This window comes from Porites lutea, chromosome 1 (genome assembly GCF_958299795.1).
Source record: "Porites lutea chromosome 1, jaPorLute2.1, whole genome shotgun sequence".
NCBI classification, from domain to species: Eukaryota; Metazoa; Cnidaria; class Anthozoa; order Scleractinia; family Poritidae; genus Porites; species Porites lutea.
Window position 1 is genome coordinate 43,819,042 of NC_133201.1, and position 7,500 is coordinate 43,826,541.

At 39.7% G+C, this 7,500-nt stretch overlaps 1 protein-coding gene across 1 annotated transcript in view; it reads right to left on the reverse strand.

Annotated features, from left to right (window-relative positions):
• The window catches only part of LOC140930208 (uncharacterized), a 21,743-nt gene that overhangs the window by 9,893 nt on the left and 4,350 nt on the right, over positions 1-7,500 (reverse strand). Inside the window, exons 2-3 of the mRNA XM_073379874.1 lie at positions 5,594-5,654; positions 2,908-2,968 (exon numbers count right to left, since the gene is read on the reverse strand). The gene's annotated coding sequence lies outside the window, so the exon portion shown is untranslated. The remainder of the gene's footprint in view (positions 1-2,907; positions 2,969-5,593; positions 5,655-7,500) is intronic.

Below are 7,500 nucleotides of genomic sequence, written 5' to 3' on the forward strand. Positions count from 1 at the left end.
TAAACTATGAGACTTATCCCTTTATTTTGGGGATCGTTTTAACAGATGGGTCCTTGCAAGTCAGCAAAAAGCTTTACGGCCTTGTAAATGCGCGCGATTTCGAGCAAACCAAACATATAGAAATTATAGTTTTAGCTATTTGTTGACGTTTGTCAGCGTTGAAGAGTCCTTCTCACGAAAAAAGCATTTTCTTAAAAAATCGTAGTTTGTTTCCCTTCAAATTTTTTCAGGGCCACAATTGATTAACTGACTGCCAGGATTCTGAATTTCATTGGCTGAGTTTGTGCTTTAGGAGTTGTCTATTGTTTCTAGTCTGTCATGATACAGCATTCTTGTTCAGCACGCGTGCAATGACCGCGCTTGGCTGACTTCCGAATGCTCACCGAGATATGATAATTTTAGTACAGTGAGACAGGCCATCGTGTGATACATAGAGGTTTAACTCACAATTTTTAATCAATTCTCGTGCTTCTTGTGCCTTTGCAAAAAAATCAAGAAGTGCTACACACTAAATCTACTTACTATTAAAAAAATATCATTTTTTCATAGGTTTAATGCAAGCCAATAATTAAACTAACTCGTAACGGGAATCCCTTCTATTTTCTCATCCTAAATTATCATATCTCGTTGAGCATTCGCAAGTAGGCATCATTATCATTTTTCTTCTTTTCGTTTTGTTTGGAAGAGTAGGTGTTTTTATACTTGTTTTTGTATCGCATGTTATTGTTTTTCATGTAATAATTTATGTTGCGATCTTGTACATGAATTATTCTCGGTATGGAGCTGAGATTGTGCATTTTCAGTAAGTTTTGTAACGCAGTGTACTGATGTTAGTTACTTTGCTGTAGAAAGTGTGGAGTTAACTGTAAATAAGGAAACTGTTGTTGTAGAGTAAATAAAGGCAGTGGAACTCATGAGATCTCGTCGTGCGCAATTTATTTATGACAGAAATGATAATCGAATTGGATTCATGGGGGTCATGCACCTTACTTCCTTATAAGAGGCTAATGGGGATGTGCCGCTGGATGGGGTCGCATTTTCACGACTGGATTGACTATAATGGGGTCGCATTTTTCATAGAGTTACTAGAATAGGGTCGCACATTTTCTGAATTTTTGGGGTAAGACAGTTCTTCATATTTACGGTTAGCAAACGTACCAGAATGTTTGTACTGCAGATGAGAAGTAAAGTGCTCTTCATTCAATTTAAAAAATGGGTCAATTCATAAAAGTAGCAAGTGACTAAGTTGGGATCGCGAAAATTACATATTTGCCCAAAAGTGACTAAGATGGGGTCTATAATTGGCCACAGAATAGACTATAGAGAGTTTAAGATTCACGTTTACGCCAAACGGCAAACGTCAGATTCAAGTTGAGAATTTCCTGGAATAGAAAATAAGCAGATGAAAACTGTCCGGAACAATTCTTATGTATAAAACTGGCGTGAAACTACTTATTTTTTAGTTGAAGTAATAAGCAGTTAACGACAATTACGGAAAAAACTTGGTCACGTGGTACAAACTCACGTTTGCCGTTAGGCGTAAACGTGAATCTTAATCTCTCTTATGATGGGGTAGGGGCTCTGAGAGGCCAGCGGCACATACCCAACAAAAATTAACCCAAGTACCCCCCTCCCGGGGAGGAAGTTAAGACGTCTGTAACATAAAAGGAGAAAAGTAAGGGTATTTGTACGGAAGGGTATCCCGAAAAATATCATTTCTTACTATTCCTCCACATTCGCAATTAATCCACAACCACGACGCCGAAATTTACGCTCCATAGCGTCCTGTTTGTTTTCAGTCGGGTCGCCTGTTCACCAGGTCGGCAGTTGATAACCTTCTCCGGGACGCGGCTCGTCACGCCGGCTTTTAAGTCCCTTTTCCCTTTTCACGGGCACAGTTTTCGTACCGGCGCCCCTTCTAGCGCACGTACACCTCGTAATGTGCTACTCTCCGCTGCACCAAGGATGGCCAGCGTGTCATACTTTTAATTTATGGTTTGTTTGGGGGATGACATGCTCCGCACGTAACCGTGGCGGTTAACGTCACGCAGCGACTTCCCCATGGCAAGCTTTGTTTTTAACGCAATTTTATTGTGACACTCTTGAATTGCCATTATTCCAGCACGTGCCGGCGCTGTCAGCTTGTAGTGCTGATATAAAGATAAAGCGGCATGAGCAATATAATTACCTACACTCGTTCCATTAAGTTGCACGATGCTGGCCCGTGGTCTTAGCTCGTAGTGCATTGGAGAGTTAGGCTGTAGGATGACTGTATGTTTTGGACCTACCTAAAACTTGTCCGATCCGGCGCGGATCTTTATAAATAACGCCGGGGAGATAAGTTAGGCTTTATGGTCACGGTATGAAAGTCGTCTACCACGCCGATTGCGGAGCGGTGCTCCCCCCTTTACGCCATATTTTTGTTGCTGTGTTTTTACTTAACTTTATATTTTAAGCGTAGCTAAGGAACTGCGACATTAACTATCATGAAAGATGTAAATGAACTGTTTTTTTTTTATCCCAAACCACTGAAATTCTCCAATGCACTTATTTTCTTTCTTAGTTTCTGCAACATCTTGCCTGTCTGATTGGTCAAGTGAGATCATTTTTGCTTTTCCGTTCAATTAAAAATTTACATGTCTCAGACAAACATGAAAGACTCGTCAGCCCATTAGCTTCCTTAACCCTTTAATACAACAAATATAGATCACATCCAAAATTGGAAAGCATTAATTTATGCTTAAGAATGTCCAAAAAAATATTTTTTTTACGTCACGTCAAAACCAAGATCTGAAACTCAAAGGGGCAAGCGCAAGTCTTAAAATTTATTTCTAGCAGCATTGCATATGGTGCATCTGAAGCAGTTATATTTATAGCTTTTTTGAGGTTAAAAGCGGTAGCACATACCTTGCAAAATGCAGCAACAACTTGCACCAAGTCACAAAATCAAAGTTGACCTTCAAAAGTACTACAATTGGAATCATGCGAGAATTATTAGTTATTGGTTTACATTTGTCTGCTAATAAGTTGGTCCAAACTTGGAAACTATACCCCCCTCCGAAAAAAAAATTATTTTTGCAAACATTGACTGAAAAATGTACACCCTCCCGACCAAGTTTCTAAATAGTCAATTTTTCTCTCCTTCCTTCCTTACACGTTCATTTTACATATCTTAGAGACATAATCAATACTTAATAAAGTGCATGCTGTGCCCAGTGCCAGGCAAAAACCTAGTTGCCATGTTTTAACGAAATCAGACATATATTGGTCTCTTTGGAGAGTGTTTTTTTTTTTGCCAGATCTGTGGCTCAAGGGTCAGTTTATTGGTTAATAGCCCACATTCAATACACAGTCAAACCTCTCCACAATGGCCACCTTGCGGACAGAAGAAATGGGCTGTTGTGGAGAGGTGGCCGCTATAGGGAGGTAGGGGTGTAATTATGACAATTTTTTTAGGGACGTCAAAAATGCAGCCTTCTATAAGTTAAGGCACCATTAACCGAGAAGACCTGGGGACGAGGTTGATTTGTTTTGGTAGTGAAAAAAAATGGCGGACATTTCACTCGTTTCAAGAGTGAGAACTACAGCTGGACCTAGGCAAAATAATGACTGAAAAAATGACAAAAACAGCAAGCTAGAAGACAACTCGGAGGGCGATGTCTGCTATTTGGAGAATATTTGCGGAGCTGGACAAACCTAGAAGTACAGTATCGAAGATGAACTTAACATCGATGCAGGTAAGCATGTTTCACCTATGTTTTTAAACTAGGAATTATTTTGAATGAATAATAAAGGAATTAATGAATTTGGCTTTCGTAGAATATGAAGAATTAAGCAGATCTCGGAGGGTGTTATCCACCTCAGCCTTCAGCCTCGGTAGATAACACCCTCCTCGATCTGCGTAATTCTTCATATCCTTCTCAGCCTCATTCATTAATTGCTAAGAATCAAAATGTTACCGTGACAAAACGAGCAAGGTTCGCAGCATTCGTTATAAGTATCGTAGACCAGCTTACTGCTGCAGTATAAATGGAACACAACGAAAATAAAATTGCCACGATTAATCATCAACATGCTATACGGATCAAATAATTTCATGACCATTCTTTACTTTTTCATCAGTCGCTCAAAAAACTGCCCATTGTCAAGAAGTTGTTTTAGCAGTTGGGGACACGCTTTAGTGGCCATTACCATTGTAGTGAGGTGGCCGTTGCAGATGTTTAAACGAGAACCAATGTATCAGTGTTCTCCCTAAATTTTAGCTCAGCAGGTAAGGGACCATTCATAGCCGATAAGGCAAAAAATGTGCACCAGAGGTGCACTTTCCTGGGGGCAGGGGGATAGTGGAGTGTGGGACATGGTCCCACCCTTGCTGGGTAATTTAGGAACTAAGTTCTCTGAAACGTCATTCCCTCTGCCTCCTGCTCAGGCACTTCGTTTTTTGCATTTTATTGAGAGAGAGACATCTGAGTACAATAGGTACGAGGCAGTCACTCCCTCACTTGAAGACCTTTTTTTACTCAAATCCGCTGTCCATATATTCATTCATTTCCTTGTGGCATGTGAGAATCGGATCAGATCACAACTTGGGTATTTCTTGAAAGTACTTCTTTAATTTTAGTAAACCTTCAGGCAGTTGCAGGCAGTAAGAAGTGTTGCTTCAGGCGGGAAATTTTACCCGTTAACCGCCTGATAATATAAGGAGAACACTGATGATTGGGCTGTCCGCCGAGACGAAAAAAGTGGTTATTGTGGAGAGGTGGCCATTAGTAGAGGTTTGACTGTATCAAAATAATTTCTAACATGACTCGCAGGTTTTAAATCTGATCATATTTTTACATTTCATTTAGTTTTCTTTAATTTGTGCACAAGCCTCTGGGAATTGCGAGGCAATGGAGTCGTGAAAAATTTGCAATTTTGTCCATACAGTCTCGGAGTCAAGTTCGAATTTTAATATTTTATTGAACCTGGGCTATTTTACTTTACTTTTTTGGTAACTTGGTTTGTCTTGATGTGTCTTCCTTGAATTTTAATGTAATGCAGTCAATTTTTAACTAAAAGAGGAGAAGAGCAAAGAATAATTGAGCTCCACTTTTACCTACACATTTTAATAGAAAAGTCATTCCAACTTTTTCAAGTTACATTCAATTCCAATCCAGGACATGCACAAGTTTTGTACCATTATTATTGGGTATTCATGATGCAAGTACAGTTTGTACAATGTGTGTCATTTCAAACTGTTTAAACTTTAAAAAAGCAGATTGCGAAACATCACCCAGGGGTTTCATTAAGCATCAGAGATCGGAGAATTGTCCATCTACTATGCATAATTCTCTGGCTCAATTTCAGGGTTAGAAGTCAATCATAATTTAACAATAGGGCCATTTAGACAAGGAAAAATAAGACATGTCTTCATAACATGCAAACTGTACCATTTAAGCAACAAAAATAGCTCGTATATATAGTTTGCCTCTTATTTCTGTTCTTGACTTGTTTTCATGTGAATGTTGCCCGTAGCAACAGCAATCCAACATGGCGTACCTGAAGCAGTTATATTTATAGCTTTTTTGAGGTTAAAAGCGGTAGCACATACCTTACGAAATGCAGCAACAACTTGTACCAAGTCACAAAATCAAAGTTGACCTTCAAAAGTACTGCAATTGGAATCATGCGAGGATTATTGGTTATTGGTTTACATTTGTCTGCTAATAAGTTGGTCCAAACTGGGAAACTATACCCCCCTCCGAAAAAAAAATTATTTTTGCAAACATTGACTGAAAAATGTGCACCCTCCCGACCAAGTTTCTAAATAGTCAATTTTTCTCTCCTTCCTTCCTTACATGTTCATTTTACATATCTGAGAGACATCATAAATAGTTAATAAAGTGCAACATCGAAATAAAGTCAGGCAAACCTTTGTTGTATCTTTTTGTAGGCAGTTTTGGAGTAATATTGACTGAATTTATGAAACATGGCTTTAGTGAGTGTCTGAAGGTCCTCAGCTAAGTATGTCCTTGGTACCAAGACTCTCACCCAGGACACTGGGTACATGTACCACCGGTAACTGTCTGCACCCCCCCCCCCTGAGCTCTGCAATTATCATGATAATCACTCTCAGCAGAGACCTGATTCAGCTGGCTAGGGCAAAGTAAGAACAAGGTACTTGCCAGTCAAAGCCCTCTAGTAAACACTGCTCCTAGCCTGATCCACCCACCCACTGTTAGGGCAGTCCATGGGTTATCTAGCTGTGCCAACCAAGACCGCAAGCCCCCTACAATTTTTGGAGACCACACTGGCGTGGAGTCAGGCTGTGCCCAGCGCCATGTTTTAACGAAATCAGACATATTGGTCTCTTTGGAGAGTGTTTTTTTTTTGCCAGATCTGTGGCTCCAGGGTCAGTTTATTGGTGAACTAATAGCCCATTGTTATTCTCTGATCTCCGATGCTTATCCAACATGGCGTGCATTTTAAAGTTACGGCGTCATGTTGCAGTTTGCCGCAGAGGCAAAGTTTTGAAGATCTTTTAAATGAAAATGGGGGAGTTGTCTCTTATGACAAAAACCTTCATTTGCGGCAGAATTATAAAAAACAATGCTCTCTTGGAAAACTTCAGAAGGAGCCCAAAAGGAGCTTTAATAAAAGTCTCAGAGTAGATGGCAACCCAAGGAAACAAAAACACGTTGTAATTTGCAAACAACCATTCCCTGCCAGTAGCCTGCCAGTCAGCCGCACGTCAAGAGAAAATTTTCCCACCATTTAAATTAACGCATGCGCACTATCCCTTTGCATCTTATGTAAGTCGCGAAGGTCATTTATACAAAGTTTTTTTCGTCATAGCTACAAAGACGCGTCTTAACTAAGAACAGGTGTTAAGGGCTCTTCTAAAATAAGATGCGTCTAATTAGCTAAGTTCAGTGCGCAAAGAAAGTGGTGTCCAATAGCCTGGGGCTAGTGGATTTTGCTATTGGGCTAGTGAATCTTGTTGTTAACTTGCCCGATGGGCAAGTGATCTTTTTTGAGGAATTCAAACAACAGAAGAACTGTGAGATCAATTCTGCTCTTCAAAAAGCTTTTGGGGCTAGTTGAAATGATGTCTGGGCTAGTAAATGTTAGCTTCAGCTTGCCCGAATGGCAAGCTGTAAAAATGATTTTTCTTTGCACCCTGTAAGTGGGTCTTATTTTAGACGAAAGTTCACGTCTTATTAAGACGCATTTTACGTAAGATTTTATTTTTCCTAGTATAAATGGCCCTAATATGCCTGCTAATTCAAAGAAAAAATGTTTTGAAACCATGTAGAGGTAGGCAGTGTTTTTTGCTCTCAGAGCCAGCTACAAGAAATAAAATTTGCTATCAGACAGTAGGAAAAGCTATCTCAGCAGGGTTTAAAATGCAAAGTTTCCAGGCTCATTTTCAAGCTCTTTCCATGAAAGGGCTTCGCTTTTTGAAAATATTCTCCTGTTACTTTACACTACAGTAAAACGCCGCAAAGAAGAACCTAA